Below are 19,949 nucleotides of genomic sequence, written 5' to 3'. Positions count from 1 at the left end.
TCTTCTGGACACTTTTATTGGTAGTACACACATGAAACTCGAGTCCTCTTTGAAGTGATCTCCTCCGGATGCAATGCACTTGTTGTACCATTCTAACAATTTCTGGAAGGTCCCATGGAAGTCCTCTTGTGTGAGCGTGTCAATGACCCTCATCACAGCCTCTTTGCATCTCCTTAATTGTTTCATAACGACAGCTTTTAAGGTTTTCTTTGAGCTTAGGGAATAACCAAAAGTCACAGGGAGCAAGGTCTGGATTATAGGGAAGATGAGGAACTGTCTTGATGCTTATCTTGGTCAAAATGTCTGTGACAAGGATGGAGTTGTGGACTGATGCATTTGCACAAATCTTCCCCATCTTCAGTTCCTCATGAATAATTGTGTACAGTTCCCACACTGACATCAAACTGTGCACTTATTGTCTCTATAGACACATGGCGGTCCTTATCTATGAAATTCTTTATTTGGCCAATCAACTCTAGTGTTCTGACTTCCTTACTCCTCCCATACATCATCGCTCACACGCTCTACCTTCCTGGAATCTCTTATGCCACTCAAAAACTGATGCTCGATTCATCCAAGATGGTCCAAAAGCAGTCTGAAGCTAATACTGAATTTCACATGAAAACAATGGTATCTACGTATTCCTCGTATTTTTAAGATGATTGTATCCAAAAATTACGAAAATCGATCAGGTAGAAATTTATTTATTAAAGAACATAAAAAATAGAATTTGATGAAAACGATCGTAAAACACAGGAGAATTCAAAAGGAAGGTAATTTTCTGTTTTGATTCAAACAAGATGGCAGTAATTTTTCACCTGCTAACACAATTAAAGTTGTTTTGTTTAATAATTCAGTTATATTCAGATCATTCAGACTGCATAATTTGGAAGCTACCATTGTAACTTATAAAAAAAAATCAGTAGAAACCATTGTTTTTTTTTTTTATCTGAAAACTACATTTATCGACATAATATCGTCCCAATTCTGTAGAAGTGCCGAAATTCTACACAAAGAATCTACTCTTTTTGCAAATGAGTCGGTAAACCAGAATAAATCGTTATTTCCTAATTTTCCAACTGTATTCCCTTAAAAAAAATAATCAATGTTGCCAAGTAACGTTTATCCCTGACCATAAACGTCAAGTTTCTTTTGTTAAAATTAAAAAGAAAAGTTAAACAAAAGGTCAAAGTTGAAAGGTGAGTTGCTGACACTCAAGGGGAGATAATCGTGTAATGAAACGGAAGACGTGCGTGTACTCGAATGAAAGCACAAAAGAGAGAGAAAGGGAAATGGTTTAGTTGTATTTTTTTCTTCTTCGTCCGTCAAGCAAGATGAATGGTCAACCTTAAAAAGAAAGGAGAAACTCGTAGAAAATAAACAACGAAATAAAAACTCACCAGCTGGGTTTATTTGTTGAACGGGAAGAAGAAGAAAAAAATAAACAAACGTAAAAACAAATAATTCGCCATTCCTGACTCGCTGGACACAAAAACAGAAAAAGGAAATCAACAATTGAACTTTATTCCTCATTTGTTTCCTGAAAAACAAAGAAAGAAAGAAAAACGATTTTCTTCATTGAAAGGTATTCCTATTTTTTTTTTTTTTCGCAAATTAAATGTAATAATGTAATTTTTATTTTAAGTACTTGTATAGATCAGCCCCCATGGCGGACGGTATTAGCTCGATCCGTTAAGAAGTTTCAAGATATTAGCCGAAAAGCGACTATTCAAAATGAAACCCGGGTTCATGAAATGTAAAACTCTTGGTTTATTTATTTAGATATATATATATTTTCATTTTATTTATCGTTTTTTAATGACGTATTTACATACGCGCTGTATTTTTTTTCCAATTGGTATTTTAAAAAAAATTTTGTTTGGTACTTGTGCACTTATTAAACCGTGCTGAAATCGAGCGAAAACAAAGGCAATTTAGAATGGGGGATCAGTTGTAAATCTTTACGATTACTGTTTCCATTTCACTTCCGGTTGCTTCTTAGTTTTTAATCGATTGTTTTACGGTATCTTTCGTTTGAAATTGTTAGGTGAAATTACAGAATATGTAAATAAAGCCACCGTTACTCATGCTATTCGGAATGTTAATTCCTTGTTTTAAGAAAGGTAATTCTATTTTACTAAGAATTGTAAGAAAAAATGATTTTTTTCAACTACTTTATTCAGATGTAAAATTGTGCAATATTGTAATTTTTCTTAAACAAATACTCAATTGTAAGAAAAAAAAATGGTATTTTTTTTACGACCTGCTCCAGGGGAGTGTTTATACTACACATGTTAAGAACGGCTTTCGGAATAAACGCCCTCCCAACCTCCCCCTGTTAAGAAACGGCTTTCGAGGTTGGGAGTGTTTATTCCAAAAGCTGGGGAGATTACGGTGTTTTGGGGGCAGTCGTAAAAATTTGCCAAAAATTTGGTATTCAACTACTTCAGTAAAATAGTGACCTCCCTTAAAACAAAGGGCGCACGTATGGAAACGGACCCCCCCCCCCAATCGTATTTTTTTATTTTCGTCTTTTTTATATATTTTTCAGCAGATTATCGAATGAACACCAGTCTACTAGATTATCAGAAAAAAAAAAAAAAAGTCGATATTTAAATATTTGTTGGGAGTGCTCAGTTTCTAACCCAACATTCGATCACCCATTTTAGAAGCACTCAACGCTTTTAGGTCAAATTTCGCGAATTTAGCCTTTTTATAAAATTTTACTTTTTAAAATAATTCCCGAAAACGACTAAACTCGCGAAATGTGGCCTAAGAACGTGGTTCTAAAATGGGTGATCGATTCACTATAACTGAGCACCCTCTACAAATATTTAAATATTGACTTAAATTTAAAAAAAGGGGGGGGCCTAATTATTTTGCCACTACCCCAAGTCCGAATGGCAAAGTTGTAAAGGTTAAATCCAAAAATTCAGTACACAAAGAGGCCGGGAGTGAACTCTGTTTAGAAAATATGGAACTGAACTGAAGTCACTAAACCTGAAACGAAATACGAAGCCATATGGAAATACTTTATTTAAAAAAAATATTTTCGTTTTTAACGTTTCTTATGCTATCATAAAACATAAAACAAACAAAAATAATAAACATCGGTTTCGTAATTCAATTGAAAGCTGCCTCCTATAGAATGGAATGATGACAAGACTATAACAAACAGCAGGAATAAAAATGAAGCCCTACCAGACCCAAAAGAAACACTCCCCCAGGGTTCAAACCTTGGTAGAAAAAACTGGGTGATTCTAAATAGAGCCAGAGCCAAAAGACAATCTCCACAATTGGGGCCTAGACACCTCACCTTTATGTCCATGTGGAGAGGTACAAGCGATGCACCATCTTACAGAAAACTGCCGATTGGGTCGTCATTGCTCAAACCAAGACCTTAAGGAGGCAAATAGCACCGCCATGCGATGGGTTAATTTCTATTGCGATAAGATATGATGATGATTCAATTGAAAGTATTTACTGTTTTATGATACGTTGTTTCTGATAAAATTATGTGATAAAATTTATGAAAATTTTAAATATGATTATATTTTAAATAGAAAATTATAAAAACGTAAACTATGAAAGTTGAAATTACTTTTTTGAAACAAAATATTTCTATATAAATATATTTTAAATATTCAAAAATATCTTTCGTACTAAAATAATGTTATCTTTTTACCATTTTAAACATTTGGTACTTATGCTTTTTTTTTTTTTTTTTTTTTTTTAATATTTTCAATCATATTATTTGGATTCATCAGACTACTGTTCTCATCTTGAATGTGATTTTCACAACGTTTCGGTCGATATAACCTCCGACCATCTTCAGGTGTATCTTGTCGAACTTGGGAAATTTGAACGGAATTTTGAGCGGGACCTTTTATTTACTTCATGGAAGTAGCGTGCCCTTGTTCTGTCAGTCAAAGAGAAGTTAAAGTGTTCCACTTGAATTTCCATCCAAATTCCCGAATTTGATAAGATACACCTGAAGAAGGTCGGAGGTTATATTGACCGAATGTGAAAATCCTATTCAAGATGAGGACAGTAGCCGATGAATCCAAATAAGCCAAATAATCAATATTCATCTAAAAAATTAAAAAACGTCAGAATTTTCAATTTAAATCAAAATTTTACGTTTACTTCATTAAATTGTTAGGTGAAAGTACAGAATAGTTATAAACGCACTTCCCTCTCAAGAATGGGGTTCTCAATAATAACCCTATTTCAGCACGCTATCTTTGCATAAGTACCAAACATTTTATAATTCCAAGTTATTTTTATCAGTTAAAATGTGATTATGTTCAAAAGATATGGAACAAAAAAAAGATTACGTAATGCAAATAATTTCTTTAAAATAACTATCGAAAGTTTAAAATTTAACTTTAAGAAAACATTTTGAAGTTAGTTTTACTCACTTCTTTATTTGGCCATCTTGAAGACGATGGCTCCAAAAGAGGCTGTCATTTTTTTTATCAACTTGTTTGTGTTTTTCTGAATGGTGAAGTTGAGAGAAATACAGACCTAGCCAGAGATATGTTAGTTTGAAGTCAGAAAAGGCGTCCACCACATGCCAGTATGCAAAACAGATGTTAAAATAAGACTGATCCCCCACCTTACTTTTGAATATTCTAAATAAAATAAATAAAAAAGTTATTTCATTTTTTTTCTCATAGAAACAAAACACCCTCCTTACTCCTATTACTAACCCTAAGTCTATGTTGCAATGGTACAGACTAATATCTTGGGAGATAACCACCCTTATGGACTTAGGATTAGTAGTAGAGTTTTTTTAAATCATTCGTTGACATTTATGGCAACCATCAAAGGCTGTAAATGACAAAGTTCTCCCTCACTCTCTCTCCTCTGATCTTGAGCACAATGAGGAAAGTGGTGGCTGGTTACTTTTAATGCATCTAAAACCAAATTCCTATCTTTAGATCATCACCGCTCTGATTCTCATCTGCCATCAATTGAAATGAATGGCTGTTGTCTTGGAGGCCTGATGTTTTGACAAGCTTCTGGGTTTGACCGTTACCCTAATCTGAAATGGAACACGTACATCAAATCTGTTGCCAAGACTGCTGGAAAAATGGTAAGATCATTCTACCACTCCAGGAGATACCTCACTCCTGATGTAATTCTCTACCTATATAAAAGCCAGGTACAACCAATGATAGAATACTGTTGCCACATCTGGGCAGGAGCTGTTAGAAGCCTCTTATCCTGCCTTGACAGAGTTCAAAATAGACTTCGTAGCTTAGTGGGGGATGCCCTTTTCTCTTCCCTGCAACATCTTTCCCACAGAAGAGACGTTGCGAGCCTGTCTCTGCTTTATCTTTATTTTCGTGGCAAGTGCTCGTCTGAGCTTCAATCTATGATCCCCACCTTGCCAAACTTTCACGAAAAACACTCGTCTAGCCAAAAACACTATCAATAATTTCCCACACATTTTATCTGTGCCTAAATCAAAACGTAAATTCCATGAAGAAAGCTTCTTTCTTAGAACTGCATGCCTGTGGAACTCCCTTCTGTTTGCTTGCTTTCCAGCTGACTACAATTAGATTGTTTTCAAGTTCAACGTAAACAAGTTCTTGATGAACCGTCCCCCTAAGTAATCCAATTTACAAAATTTCTGCTACTTATGTTTACTACACTATAATTCCATTGACTAATGTATATCCATTAACCCTTATCCTCGAGTGGCCTCCTGGCCTTGATAAGTGGCGACTTCTTTGTAAAAAAAAATATATATAATATAAAGCTGAACGTCTGTGTGTGTGTCTGGTCACAAATAGGCTCCTATATGGTTGACTATTATAGAAAACTGATCACCTATAATGATAGAAGATGTATCGAGACACAGGAATGGATATGTTTGATCTGGCATAATGATGATTCATTAAAATTGTGGGGTCTGTGTTCGTGCCTGGTCCATAAAGTATGGAAATAAAAAAATTTAAAAATTAAAAAAAAAAAACGTTTACAAGTGTTTTTGATATAGATGTACATAATAATACTTTGATAAGTATGTTTTAACTTAAATAGGAATGGTATAATAAAATTGGGGGGTCTGCGTTCACGCCTGGCCTCCATAAAATGAAATAGGCACAAACTTTAATAGACTTTTCAAATCTATCTGCGTAAGTATACTTTGATAATTATGTTTCAGTTTGAAGAAATGGTATAATAAAATTATGGGGTGTTCGTTCGCGCCTGACCTCCATAGAATGGAAATATGTCACAAAGTTTAACAAGGTTTTTTAATATAGATCCACAGAATATTGTGATAAGTGTTTCAGTGTGAACAGGTATGGTATAATAAATTATGGGGTTTATCTATTTTATTTTTACTTTCATCATATTTTGCTTTGGTTTTGATACCCCCCCCCCCCCGAATTCGAAGCTTTCTCTTTACAACCCTTCCTTTTCATAACCTATCATACTTTCATAAATCAGAGTTCATTTTCTGTAGGCTGTTTTTGAACCCAGTCAACGACTGGTACTTTTGCTAGTGTATATATATATATATATATATATATATAATGCTCCCTATCTTGGGAAGTGATATACAAATTACCATTAGCGTATGAAGCGATGCTCTTTGTGTAAACAAATTAAGCTTAGGTATCTGGACAATGTCAAAACATTGTTAATTCACTGCCTGTATAGTGCAACGGTTAGAAGCTCCGACGGTCATATGGGTGGTCGGGTTTCAATTCTGGCTTGAGGTAGTTGCTTGTCTAGCCATACTGATGAGCTGTGAAACGCCAACACAGTACTCTATGTGGATGACTATATAAAATAAAATAAAGATAGAAATTCTTTTAACTTTTTTGAAGTTATACATTTGGATTTTACTGTCACTGGATTATTTATCTTCCACCAGACTATCCATTCATGTTTAATCACCTTTTTCTTCACCATATTCCCTCTGCTTCACTTTTTTGTTTTCAAGTAAGATCTTTGACTTACTTGTTGTTTCATCAAATACTTTTGCATGCAAAATCCAATCCCACATTTTGCTAATTCCTACCCTCTGATGAGAAGGAAAGTATTTCTTCGAAACTCCGCGGATTAAGGACTATCGACTTATCTAGTGTTTCCTTTTCAGATTAAATATGTTTTTAACTCATTTCAAAGTGTTTTCCCAAATCTATACTAGAAGGCAGAGGTTGAGGATCAATCATGTTGAGAACAAAAAAAGGTTACAATACCAAAAAGTAATACTTTTTTTCTAGAAGTAATGTTTTCTTGGGGTGATGTTTTTCTAAGAGTAATCCCCCCTACCTTCTCTGTAAAATTTTCTTTGACAAGTAATATCTTTTTGAGAACAATATATTCTAAGGATATAAATAATTATTCTACCTATATAGCATTATAGTTGACAATTTTATTCAACATTAAAAACCCCATCCAGTGTAGCAGTAAGTCCTGGGAACATCAACCTGAAAGAACAACCGAAAATGACTAATATACGATACATTTTGACCATGTAATCCCTACAGCCACCTAACTTGAAAATGCTGCTGTGAACCCTGGCATAGTTCTATGGAATAAGTCAAAAAGAGTAGCAACCTTGGTTGAAGTCAGTGCCCCTAATGGAAGTCTGACCAGAGCTGAAAGAAAGAAACAGACCAAATATCAAGGTCTCGGGTATGATATGAAAAGAAACTGGAATCTTAGAGAGATATCAATCATACCAGTTATTATAGGTGCCACAGAGCTTATGAAGAAGAACCTGAAGTCCTACCTAACTAATATTCTTGGTGAACCAAGTGCAACAGAGATCCAGACAATTACACTTAAGGGAACAGCAAGGATACTAAAAAGAGCTCTCGGTTGATTTCAATAAAAAGCAATGCAATGTTGGCAGCTGGTTTGGCTGCCCCATACCAAGCATTACAATCTTCAAAGAAAGAAAATGAAAAAGTGGATATGTGTTAAAACAAATCAAATCAAACCTTTCACCACCAATGCTCTGATTCTTTAGTTCAAATGAATGGCACTTTCTTTGTTTTGAAAAACTCTTGGGAATGATTTTCATTCCAGACCTAAAATGGAAGTGTTGCTAAGAGTCTATGGCATTGTTGAGGTGATTTGTTCTTTGTTGGCTGAGGTGTATTCTCCTGTATAGTTCTAGGATGTCCAACCCCCCAAGCTTTGTATTCTCATCTTTTGAGAAGAACATAGTCTATTGTTAATCGCCTGAGGCACTCCTACGAGAGAATACTGATGGCATTACTTTGGCATATTTTGCCAGCTAGAGTACTCTTCCTCTGTAGCGCTGGCTTGTCAAATCCCACTTCTCTGACTTGTGTCACATCTTCGTGTGCCGTGAGAGGGAGATAAACATCCTGTTTCTAAGATTGCTGAAATATCGGTTAAATCATTCCACTGCTCCAGAAAGTAATTGATTCCTGATCCAATCTTTTACCTATGCAAGGGTGAGATATGTTTTAAGATCAAGGACTGTTGTCACATCTGAGGGGGGGGGTGTTAAATTGAGCACTTTTTCCCGTTTTGACAAAGTCGACTTTGAAATCGAGTGGGCAATGATCTCTTTCCTTCTCTACTCTGACCTTATTTCCATCGAAGGTGCTCGACTGAGCTCCAGTATGTAGTTCTTTCTTATAAGGCATTCACAGCAAGAACTCGTTTTACTATCACAGTTGAATTTCCATGGGTAGAACTTGTTTGCAAATGTTTCTTATCTGTTCGCTACCTTACTTCGTGACTGCCTCCATGCTGATTCCATGGAATCTAAATATGGACCTAAAAAAGTTTTACAAAATTTATTCACAAATATCATTTTACGTCAATATTTGGATTTCCGGCAGAATCACATTGACACACCGGTTCTTACCAGATCATCAAAGTTAAGCAACAGTGAGCCTGGCCAGTACTAGATAGGTGACCATTTGGGAAGGCTAGGCACTGTATCTACGACGCCAAATCGTAGAAATTTCCAGGTTGGTATCTTTGAAAGGCTCCTTCAGTCTTTGACAGACTATGCATACCCACGAAAGGGTGCTTGCGCATGAAATTTTTGTAGTAGGAGGTGCGCAATCTCCAACCACACCTCTCCTGAGTCAACATTGTTGAATACCAGTTGCAAGTGAGGTGTATGTACAGGACAACTGGAAACAAATGCCGAGATAAGCGGAGAGCACGTACAGTGCCTAGAATTCCCAAATGGTTACCCATCTGGTATTAACAAGGCTCAACGTTGCTTAACTTCGGTGATCTGATGGGAACCGGTGTGTCAACGCGATTATGCCGTATACGCATTATGTGGTTGGTATCTAGGAGTGCGTTTAACTCCCTGGGGGAGATGCACCCCTAAATTAAGATGAAAAGCAACAGGAAATTACTGTCTTCCAGAGATTACCATGACTTTGGAGAGTCGTGGTCGCTGTTAAAGAAAAAACAAAAAAAAAAACAGCAGGGCTGCTGGTTATGCTCGTTTTAATTCCATGTACTCTTTGACTTAAATCAATGACCAATCTCGTTAGCAAGATTTTTTTTTTTTTTAGGATCAATTATGTTTGAGGCACCCTAAAATCAGCAAATGCCAAAAGGACATGTTGACACTGGTATCTTTACTGCCAGTTATTTTATTTCATTTATTTATTTATTTGCAAAGCATCTTGTTTTGTAAATTTTAGAAATTAAAAAAAAAAATTTTTAATTAAAAAAAAAAGTGAAACTTTTTTTTTTTTTCTTTTAATCAAAATGTCTAAACAAAAGAAACAAATTAAAAAAAAAAAAAACGCATTAAAATGTAAGTAGTTTACAGGCAGAGTTAGACACAAGATCAGTTTTAAATGTGGGGAAAATTCAGTTCCCCAAAAAGATAGTCTGGATTAGAACAAAAATTTAAATTGCCTCAGTTTAGAAGGATTTTTTCTTCACTGACTGAGGAGAGGAAAGATAAGTGTTTTATTGGAACAGATACTGCACTTGTCTCTTGGCCAAAAGGTCAAAGACAGTTTTGAAGTAGGTATTTTCTGTACCCTAATAATAAAATTTAATATTTATTGAAATATTTTTTGTAAAAGATTAAATTTTAGCAAGATAAACATCCATTTATTAAAATGTTTTGTTTTAACTTTCATTAAAAACCAACACTTTGTCTAAATCTGTCCTCTTATGGGGAGTAAACATAGAAACGATCTTTACAATGTTTTATTTTTTGTTTATTTATTATAAACAGTTTTATACATAAAACTATTTTGTAATTTTATTTTATGCCTGCAAATAAATATTTATTACACCCGCCAACTTTTTTTTTTCTGAAAATAAATATTTCCTCTCATAAAAATTGACCTTGTGTGCGCCTCTGCTTTCGTGAATTGTAACGTTTTTTATGTTTTTTTTATTTTTAATAGTTATAAATTTTTTCTAGATAAATTCTATCTATTTTTAATCTTATTTCGTTTGTTTATACATTTTGCCTAAAACAAAACCTTTTTATAAAACGTAAGTTATAAATATTTGTAAAGAAAATGATGTAGATTTTAAACGTTTTTTATTTATATATTTTGCTTACAAAAAAAAATTTGTAAATAATTTTTTATTCTGTAAATTTTACAAAATTTAAAAGAATAGTTTTAATTAAAAAAAAAAAAAAGTTTTGCATATCCGTCTCTTGCTGCTAAGTACTTAAAAAATAAAAGTTTTTATTTACAAACACATTTTGTAATACACACATTTTTAATTAAAAAAACAAAACAAAACCTTTTGTGAATAAAACTCTTTATTAAAGAAACTTTTAATAGTTAAAAATTAAATTGTAAAGTATTTTTTAAAATATAAAATCTGATGTACAAATGAAAGTAGGTATTCTTTTGTTTACAATTCAACTCGGCTGGGAGTAAAAGTTTTTAAAAAATCTGTTACTCAAAAAACAAAATGGTCTTCTTGTCCATTGCTTATTTTCGGGTGCTTGAAATCCAAATGGTCCTAAAAAACTTTGTAACTTTTTTTTATATATACATATTTAAAGTTTTTTAAAAATTTGGTGTTACTAAAACAAAAAAAAATTATACGTATCTAAAGTTTACAAAACAAAACGTTTTGTAAATAAAACCTTTCTTTTTTTTTTTTTTTTTAATTACAAAGTATGTGTAGATATTGTTTATTTATAATTTAATTGGAAGTAAAATAAGAATAAAATTGCTGAGAACTAAAAAAAGAAAAGTGTCCTTTTGGTATTTTCTGAATCTGGGATGTTTCAAGTCTAATTGATCCTTTTATATTTATATATATATATATATATATATATATATATATACTAGCAAAGATACCCGTGCTTCGCACGGAGCTTTGTTGCGCACTCGGGTACCAAAATCTGTGGGCACCTTTCCAGTAAGTTGATGTTGTAAGAGCAACGATTGCATAAGGTGATTAACATTTTAACTACCTCTTGTAGTGACTGAAATTCAATCAGGAACTTCACAAAACATTTTCATCAAAAAGGAAGGTTACTTGATGTTACATAGTAAATTTTTCATTGAAGTCATTTTCAACTCTTGCTTAAATTTTATCTTGCACATTCAATACTAAAAACTTACCACAATCAGATCATGTCAGTTTTTCCTCATATCTATTTCTCGAACTTTTCACTAAAGAGCCTCAGGGTAAACTACATTTCTGCTGCTTTGATTTGGAGCCAGAATGTAGAGTTTTTCTGAACTTCCTGTCCGGCTGATGGAGACGTAGAACATACCGTGACTGAAGCAGTCTGATGTCAAGTCTACGCCAATGGTGTTAAATGTCTGACCTTGACTTTTGTTTATGCTCATTGCAAAACACACCTTCACAGGAAATTGGAGTCTCCGGAATTTAAATGGAAGTACTGAGTCCGATGGAACTAAGGGGATCCTTGGCAGTAGAACGGTTTCGCCTTTGTAGGGACCACAGGAAATGGTGGCCTCAAGTACATTGGTGTGCAATCTGGTGATAACACATCTGGTTCCGTTTGTTGTTTTTGGCGGTTCCAAGGATCGAAGAATCATGATTGGCGATCCAATTTTGAGATTTAAAATGTGTGGAGGCATTCCAGATATCTCCAAAGAGTTTAAAAACTCCACAGGGTAGTGAACAGCTTCATATTCATTAGTAGCTGAATCAACTGACTTGTATTGCTTTGTGTCTCCTGGAAATTCATCCATTATTGAATTGTTCAAATGATTCACATTGCTGTTTAATGGCGAAATAATAGCCCTCTCAGCAAGCCAATCCGGTGATTTTCCATTGTTTTGCAGGTCTGGGTACACTTTGTCTTTCAGTTGCTTCTGATTACCGACACATTTACCAAGCGCAGTTGGAATCTTAATTGTGTCAGGTGAAGAAGTGATAGGAAACTGACCATTACCGATTTGGAGAAGCAATTTTGAGAAGTCTGCTGCAGCTGTGTTATCAGAGATATAGGCTCTCATATTAGTAGTCAGTCTCTTCACTATAACGTGCCTCCAGAGATAGGATTGTTTCAAACTTGCATTGACAATGTTAGCCCTTGTGCCATTTTTAACCACTGGGAGGATTTGACGGAAATCACCGCAAAATAAGGTTGGAATGCCACCCATGGGATTCTTGTTTCCTGTGATGTCTTGCAGTGTTCGGTCAATTGCTTCATAAGCACTCTTGTGCGTCATTGGGGCTTCGTCTACAATGATTGCAGAGGTGTCTCTAATTACATTTGCCAAGGCTGAGTTACCAGTAATTTTGCAAACTGGCTGATCCATTCGATGAGTATCCAAGGGTACTTTAAAAGTGCTGTGAAGAGTGCGGCCACCTTGTAGTAGAGTAGCAGCAATGCCACTGAATGCTGTTGCAAGCACAATCTTTCTCATGGATCTAATCTTTGCAAGGATCAAATTGATTACAAAAGTCTTGCCCGTACCACCTGGAGCATCAAGAAACATCATGTTTTTGTTCATTTCACCTTGTGCTTCCAATATTGCCATGAATGAATTGTAAACTTCTCTTTGAGAATCGGTCAGTTTTTCTTGCATATTTTCTGCTTGTAGGGAAGTTCTTCAAGATTATAAGTAACTTCACGTTGATACTCTCTCGCGAGTCTTTCATCTCTCCCTTGCATTGGTGCAGGTAATCCATAGCTTGCCAATGGTTGACCGCACATAAGGAGAACTTTTTCTTCAATTAGACAAAGAGTTTTATTGTAGATGTCCTCATTAAAATCTGCTTCTGGATTGTTAACTTCTTGCCTGTATCTGTGAAGAATGTCTTCAGATATTACATCACGAAAAGCCATCCAGATCTCAAGAGGATTTCTTGGCTCACAGGCTGTTAAAATTATCACAAATAGGCTTCGCAAATTTGAAGGTGATTGAGTGGCACTTGCCTCTCCTACTGCTTGATGCAAGTGATGGTCATTTTCTAGAAGGCCTCGAGCAAGGCACGCTGCTCTGTATGTTTCAAACACCTGACCATTGTATGCTCGCAAATTTTGAAATGAAGTTGGACCAGCAACCTCATTGAGCAACAGGCGTAAGAAATAACACTCCCCTGCTTTTGGACTAATCGTGTAGATTCTCCCAATGCATGGTGCCTTCCATACATCATCATTTTCAGTACCTTCAACTTGTACCCCACGCATTCTTCTCATCCATTTCTTTGTCGATTTGTTCCAAGTGTAAAACTCAGGGACTTCTACGTATTTGAGACCCCTTGCAAAGTCATCCTCATGGCAGAGTTGAAAAAATGCTGTCAAAGTTGTGGCAGGCGGTGGACCTTGGGCTCGTTCCAGAGCAGTATCAGCTGAGAACATGACACGCTGCCCATTTTTAAGATGAACAGAAAGTTGTACAATTGGGGGGAAATGTTCATGGATGGGATGTTCCAATATCCTCCAGGCTGCCTCTGAACTGCCGACATACCTTGCATTCTGGAACTGCTGGATCTCATCCACAATGTGACTTTGTACTTGGCCTTGTTGGTTAGCTGCTCCATCAGTTCTTTGTAGTTCAAACACTGCTTGATCACATCCTTTATTCACGTATTTGAGGACATATTTGATGCTTTGGATCGAGCTGCAAATTTCTACGTTAATGTGAGCGTTGAACTGCTGAAGGAGGACCTTGTTGTACGGAACAATCCACTGGTTTGTTATTTCTTGATTAACATACCGACCATTTCTCTTCATCCTTATTGTACCAGTCTGGCCTCCATCTTCTGGTTTTCTTCACCTGTACTTGGGGTAAGAGTCTTGGCCTTGCTTGGTACACTGAAGAAATTCTTTTGGGTATTTTTTGGAACATTTGTTGTCAATCATACATGGACAATTTGGATTAAATGGTCCACAAGGTCCATGCACCATATGTGCCATCACTTTAGCATGAAGATCAGGATCTTCCTCTTTGTCAGGGATCTCTGCAGATATGCAGAGATCCATTTTTTCTGGTAGAAGTTTGTCCTCTGGGGCCTGCCAGGTGAGGATGTGTGCATGCGGCAGTCCTCTTTTTTGATATTCAATACTGTACAGGAAAGCCCTCAACCTGCCAAATCCTCCCTTTTTAATAAATTCAAGTAACTTTTTTTAGCTTCTGCCTGAAAACCCTGGCAACAATATCTGGACGATCCTGAGGGTCTTGCCCTTGAAGACAATTTTCTGTAATTTCTGTCCACTTTGGATTTGTTGTGAACATGATGAAGAGGTCGGCTCGGCCCATTCGCCGAACATATGCCATGGCATCACTTTGACGCTCAAACATGTATCGAGGGCCTCCTGTATAAGTTGCCGGAAGTACAACTCGTTGACCAAACTGTTCTGGATTCCCATCCTCCCTAAGAATTGAATCTCTCAAGTTGCTATAATTGTCAGCTCTCAGGGTCTGTTGCTCACGCCTCAGGAACTGTAAACGTTCTGTTTCAATCTTGCAGTACACATCCACCAGCCATTGTTGAAATAGCCTTCGGTACCAGAGAAAATAGTTTCCAGGCCGAGTCATTAAATGGTACGAATAAAATTGCTGTTGGGTAACTTTTCGCCCATTGGATGCCTTCATGTAGATGTTGTAAGATGGAGAACCATAGGGGTACATTAACGGGTACATTAAAGTATCGTAGAGGGGATGTAGTTCGGAGATCCATTTTAATGTATCATTTCTAAAATGCAAGACAATATCCCGGTTAGCTGTTGGTTCATTCTCCATTAATATTCCAATCTCATACGTTGTTGTTGGAGCATTGAATCGCCGTGGATGCTCTTCTTGCGGCCTTCGGTCTTCCCTTATGACAACTTTATGTTCTACCAAGTGTTCTTCTTCAATCCTCTCCTTTGTTGTTTTCAGCTGACAAATAAAGCTGTTGTTCTCATGTAAAAATTCAGTCAGACTTTGGAGAATGTCTCTATTGAGTCTACTGTCACGTCCCCGATTATGTAGTTCCTCTTCCAGACTATCCAAGAAGTAGACTTGAATAAACTTTGCTGTTTCATCTTCAGGTGGTAAAAGACTCCCAATCTGGTGGCAAACCTGGCCTCGAATTCTAAAAGAAGGATTCCACCCATGTACTGCCGCAATTTTGTGACCAAATGATGTCATTGCAAAACAATTGTTATAACTGCGTAGATTTTGCAGAAAATCTTTAGAGATGGGACCATTGCCGGAGAGCAAATCTTGAAGCAACTGAGGCAGTGGTGGAAAGCTATCAAGCACAACTTTGCCAGAAGAACAACAACAACCAGGGGTTTCTCCTTTAAATTTTACAGCTGAGCAATGTTGACATACTTTGTCCATTTTTCCTATATCAGCTGTAGTGAGAGAGTCATTTTTGTTGTAGAGCAATCCTTTTCTATTGCAGTGTTCTATTTCATGGTGTCTCAAAGCAGTCATTCGTTGTCTAGCTGCCTCGTTTTCTGTCAATTGCTGGGGCAAAGTCATACTCTCTCTCCATGCAGCCTCTCGTTGTTGCCCTTGGTATAGGCGAAAGCTTCGTTGGGTTTCCGATTCATTCTGATGTCGTTGAGCCACTCTCAACTGACCTTGTGTACGTCTACTTACCTCATATAATTCATTCGATCGTAATATTGCTTCTCTTTCCAGTGCATATCTTTGCCTTTCTTGAATTTCATCTTGTGATGAATTTAACCGCCTTACAGCATGTCTAGTTCTGTCAGCTTCACGTTGGGTTTCTCTTTCCAAATCTGACAGTCTTGCTCTCCTTTCTCTTTGACGTATCCTGTTAAGTTCTAGACGTCTTTCTCTATCTGAATTGTTTTCATTGGAGCGAATTGCAGCAACTCTTAGTCTATTAGCTTCCAATCTTTCCATTCTTTCTTCCTCACTTTCGTTTCTACTTCGTTTGGGTGGCATAATTTCGGTTTTAAACGGAATTGTTTAACGATATTAATGATTGTAAATTAATTAAGCGTAAAGGAAATGTATACTAACTGAAATGGACGAACTATAAATAATATTTCTGAATAGTACAATTATAAACAATTATATTGTACCTATTTACTATGCCTCCCCACGGGACAGAGTTAGACACCAGGGTCGTTTTTTAACGTGGAGAAAAGGTACAAAAATAAAAAATTGTCTCAGTCGTGAAGGATTTCTCCTCCACCGAAAGAGAACAAGAAAATGAAGTGCAGCATCTGAAGAACAGATACTACACTTTGATCTTGACCAAAAGGAATGAATAAAAGCGACCTACGTGTGACTCATTACTTCCGGGTGTAAACGTCACAGTCTAAAAGTAATAATTAAAAAAAAAAGTAAATGTAAAATAAATGTAATACCAACTTAGGTTAACTAAGTAAACAGTACAATTAAAACAGTTCTATTAAAACAAATAATTACTAAGATCTAGGTAATTGTTAGTCTCATTGTTATGGTTTTAAAGAAAAAAATGTGTAAAAAAAAGTTCTGCTTTTGTGAGTACGTGTATTTCTTTTAAATTACATAACCTTTTTATTTTATTATTTATATCTCTTTTAAATTTATATATTTTGTTAGTAAACTGGAAGAAATTCAGTTGAATAAAACCTTGTTCGTGTTCTTTACGTTAAACTCATATTTTTATAAAAGGTTCATCCGGTTTAAAGAAAGCACTAAGTTTAAATAAGACTGGAAATAACTAATTCAATATATAAATAGAAAAATGAAATAAATATAAGCTTTATAGTAATAATCAAAATGTAATAAATTATTTGTAGTTCAAATCTATGATAAACAGGCTTTCGAAATAGGCTCGACCAGAAAGATTAAATTGGAACGAAATTATAATCTCCGTGCCATTTTCAAAACAACCCCACAAAAGTAACGATATCCTGCAGTTGGTTAAATGACAATGGTTGTAAGAAAAATGTAAAAGAAAATGCGCTTATCTGTTTATTTTGACCTGTTTTATTTAATTAAAAAAAATTGGCTATAACTGGAAGAGAGCGTTATGTTTTGGGGGTTGTTTAAAAAATAGAATGGAAATAAAGTTAGTTCCGTTTTAATTGTGTTTAATTGCGGCAAGCGCTGACAAAATCGAAAAATCACTGTTTACATTCGAAATGTTAACTTTTATAGGTTTACAGGTTTGCTGACAAGGCTGGGGGTGTTTAATACAATTATTTTACTAAATTGATTTTTTTCATTTAAAAATAAAATTATTTATTTTTTAATAAAGTTTTATTTTAAAATATTTGTTTTTGTTTATTTATATAAAATTACGATAGTTGAATTGTATTCTTTCAATTATATTGGCAAGTAAAATATAAAAGATTAAAACGGAACGAAATTGAAATTTCCATTACATTTTCAATACAATCCCAAAACATAAAGCTTTGCTCGCCAATGAATTGTTTTGAAAATCGAATATAAAATTAAATGAAAATATATTAAATAATTAAATGTTAAATAGATTTTGTAAATAGTACAGTTGAAATGATTAGAATATTTGCAATATGTAATAAGGTCGAGGTAATTAGTTAAAGAGATTTAATATAATGTGATATGCAAATGAGCATAAGTCATTCGATATGGGGGTGGTTTGTAGACTAGTATATAAAGAAATTAGGCATTGATTCTTATGTCTCCTATAACAGAAACATCCTAAAATGGGTTCTAATGTTTCTCTACCAGGAGAGATCTACCCTCTTACCTCCTTTATATTTCGTTGATGATGGAGAGCTGTACACACAGACAGAAACACACGAACCCTATTACTTTATAAAAATATAGATAGATATAATACTCCAAAAATATCTTAAATACTTTTGCCTGATTGGTCAATATTACCTAAATGTTAACAGGAATCAGAGCTTGCTTGAAATAAAAGGCAGAGATTGACCAAAATGATAACCACTATAGAGAAACAGCAACAAAAACAGTAAAATCAGGGTGTCAAACATCGGAATAAAAGTGTGTATATCATCACGGCTACCGAGAGAAGGAGGCTAGTGAACATGACAGCGTGATGTCATTTCCAAATCGACATGTAGGTAAAGGGTACCTAAAGTTTCTTCCTGTGTTCAACCACGTGGTCACCTTAATAGGCATAAAAAATATGACTGTGGTATTTTTATGTATTTTCTTCTAAAGAGAAAGAACAATTCCCCATTTGGATAATAATTATTATAATTGCACATTGGGATAATTTTAATCTAACAAAATATAGTAAGTGTACTACTAGCGAAAGAAGAGGCTTTCTAACTATTCTGCACTTTCACCTAAAAATTTAATGAAAAAAAAAAATGGGTTTTGTTTTACAATACACATATTCGAAAAAATTGTCAAAAAATAAATATATAACAAATAAATGTTATCAAAGGCAAGATAAGTTACTTTTCTACTTAACTGGATAAGTTTTTAGTGTTTTTATTTAATGTAAAATGTTTATTCGGTTTGAAAATCATAGTGTTTATCGATATATTTGAAAAAGACAAATGACAGCGAGCTCGCTGTTGAACACGTTAAGTTTGGGAAAAGTTAAAACTAAAAAACTATACAAAATACTGTTAGAAACTCACTCGATATAATGTTACAGTGACATAGGCAACGATCAAAATGCCATAAGGCTCTCATTCTAATTCAATGGCCTATAACTTTTTCCCTTTTTTAACAGATTATAAAGACTAGCTCAACTCTATTTTTCACCCTGACCGTTTCTTAGTTCTTCACTCTGAAGACGGTGAATAAATAAAACAAAATTAATACTGTTACTCAAGTTTGCCCATAGAGCTATAAGTAGGATTAACTGTGAACAAAATACCATAATACTTAATTCACTACACCTTATCGTAACAAATGTTCAAACAAAATTTAGTCAGATCGATTTAGTAGTTTATAATCTCAAAATAAAGGGAGACTACCACCAGCAGGTGCAGTGCATACAAATTGATGGCACACTACACCAGAACCATCTGTTAGTTGACTAGTAAATTAATCTGATTGAAGTCTGGAAGATTAATATCCTTCTAATTATTCTGTCTGTTGAAATTTGTATGTATAATAACTAGAGCTAGGACAACAGCATATTCTTTTCATTGTTTTGACTCTCGAGTGTGTATCCGTTGATATCTTGTATGCTTTTATGTAGAGTGATGTGGTTATCGGTTGATTAACTGTGTCTGACATATCTATGACAAAAGAATATGCTGTTGTCATAGCCCTAATAATAACCTGCCTCTCCCGTGAGGATCGACCTCTGACACGAGGTTAATTTTTGTTTATAAAACTTTGAAAGGTCATATTTCAAACGTATTTTATAGGGATGATATCTGTGATATTCTAGGTTGCTCGGTTGACGTAATAGTCTTGAAAAGGTCGTTTTTATTGTTAAACTTTGAAAGGTCAAAGGTGAGACATTTGCAGGTCAGTGAGTGCAGGCAATTTTTGGAATGATGATAATTTAAACATTTGTCTGCTGGAAGCATGATGAACCACTCTGTGGTGAAAGTAGGCATCCCAAACCAAAATTTCATTTTC

General features: G+C 35.0%; 1 protein-coding gene and 1 pseudogene across 2 annotated transcripts in view; one reads left to right on the top strand and one right to left on the bottom strand.

Moving 5' to 3' along the window:
- The first annotated feature begins 1,194 nt into the window (after positions 1-1,194).
- Positions 1,195-19,949, top strand: part of LOC145248995 (etoposide-induced protein 2.4 homolog) — a 75,244-nt gene continuing 56,489 nt past the window's right edge. Inside the window, exon 1 of one of the 2 annotated variants that reach the window (XM_080110840.1) lies at positions 1,195-1,585. The gene's annotated coding sequence lies outside the window, so the exon portion shown is untranslated. The remainder of the gene's footprint in view (positions 1,586-19,949) is intronic. The other variant, XM_080110841.1, reaches the window with a different exon arrangement.
- LOC145249309 (5S ribosomal RNA) lies at positions 9,174-9,290 on the bottom strand (annotated as a pseudogene).

Source organism: Euprymna scolopes, chromosome 27, assembly GCF_053919585.1.
Source record: "Euprymna scolopes isolate OS-2025 chromosome 27, ASM5391958v1, whole genome shotgun sequence".
NCBI classification, from domain to species: domain Eukaryota; kingdom Metazoa; phylum Mollusca; class Cephalopoda; order Sepiida; family Sepiolidae; genus Euprymna; species Euprymna scolopes.
The sequence above is the reverse complement of the archived record's forward strand: the minus strand, read 5'-3'. Positions and strand labels throughout refer to the sequence as shown.